A 1,740-nucleotide genomic window follows, 5' to 3' on the forward strand; every position below is an offset into this window, starting at 1 on the left:
GTGCCCACCTCACCCCAAATTTTGGTATCATCAGCAAATGTAAACAGGTTGCTTTTCACCCCGTCATCCAAATCGCTAATAAAGAAATGGAACAGTGCGGGCCCAAGGACCGAGCCCTGGGGGACTCCACTGCCCACTTCCCCCCAGGTCGAATATGACCCGTCCACCACCACCCTCTGAGTACGACCCTTCAGCCAATCTGCAATCCATCTGACCATGTAGGCATCGATGCCACAGTTGCCTAGGTTTTTAATGATGGTGTGGTCGACAGTGTCAAAGGCCTTGCTGAAGTCCAGAAAGACTACATCCACGGCGACACCTGCATCCAATGCTTTTGTGACCTGATCGTAAAAGGCAATCAGGTTGGTCTGACATGACCTGCCCCTAATGAAACCGTGCTGGTTGCCCTTGAGCATCATCCCCGATGCCGGCCCATCACAGATGGGCTCCTTGATGATCTTCTCAAAGAGTTTCCCCAGGATTGAGGTAAGACTGATGGGCCTATAGTTGCCCAGGTCCTCTCTCCTCCCTTTTTTAAAGACGGGGACCACATTGGCCCTCTTCCAGTCGTCCGGCACCTGGCCCGAGCACCACGAGCGCTCGTAAAGCCGTGCCAAGGGCCCTGCAATAACCCCTGCTAGCTCCTTCAACACCCTGGGGTGGAGAGCATCCAGACCTGCTGATTTGAACACATCCAGCCCCTCCAGAAGCACTCAGACCCGGTCCTCCTCAACCTTAGGTCTGGAGGCGTTCCCCTGAGTCCGTCTTGAATCCCGGTGGGGGAGTCCCGGTCCCTGCACAAGAAAACGGAGGTGAAGAATTTGTGAAAGAGGTCTGCCTTCTCCTCTGGTGCAACCACCAGATTGCCCAGCGTATCTTGCAGGGGCCCCACGTTTCCCGGTGCCGGGCAGGTGCCTGTCTTACATTTGGGGGTCCTGGCTCCATCGCCCCAGGACAAAGACGAGGAAGTGGGTCCCAGCCTGGCTACGCCCAGGCCTGGCCTGGGACATCCTTGGAGCCTGGAGGGGGGCATTGCGGGGGATTTAGGAGCTGCTCCAGGGAGTGTGCCCTGCTATTCTGCCCCCAGCCAGGCTGCAATGAGGGGTCCCCGTGGGGAAGGGGGCCTGGGTGGCCCCCCAAGGTGGTGGGGATTTTACAGGGGCCCAAGTGACTCAGGACCCCCTCCGGCCCCTCGATGTCGGAGCCCAAAGTGGAGCCCAGGTGTCCAGGCACCCGGTCCTGGCAGGAGGGGCCCATTCAGCTGCATGGGCCTGTCCCGTAGCGCCTAAACCCTGGGTCAGGGCCAGCTCGGTGGAGCGTGGCAGCCCCGCTCTGCTCTGCCGCGTCCAAGGGGAAGCTGCAATGCCTCTGGCTCAGGAAGTGTCCGCGCTGGGTCGAGGCAGCGCCCTGGGGGGGTTTCATTTCCCCGCTGCCTGGGTCTTGCAGGGGCATTCGTTCCCCAGCACCTGCTTTTGGAGTGTGTGCGTGTATGTGTGTGTGTGTGTGTGTGTGTGTGGGGGGGTGGTGTTCCCTGCCCATCCCATCCCCCGCACTGGGTGGGCATGGCAGCTCAGAGGAGCAAAGTGACATGCCCAAGGCTGTGAGGGAGGGCGGTGGCAGAGACAGCACTAAGCCCTTCCCTGGCTGGGGGTGTTGAAGTGTGTGTGGGGCGGGGGGAGCTCTGTCTTGGGTGGCAAATATGGGGGTGGGGGCTGTCCCAGGGAGTCAGTGCGGGGCTGC

This window comes from Alligator sinensis, unplaced genomic scaffold, assembly GCF_000455745.1.
Source record: "Alligator sinensis unplaced genomic scaffold, ASM45574v1 scaffold1408_1, whole genome shotgun sequence".
NCBI lineage: Eukaryota > Metazoa > Chordata > Crocodylia > Alligatoridae > Alligator > Alligator sinensis.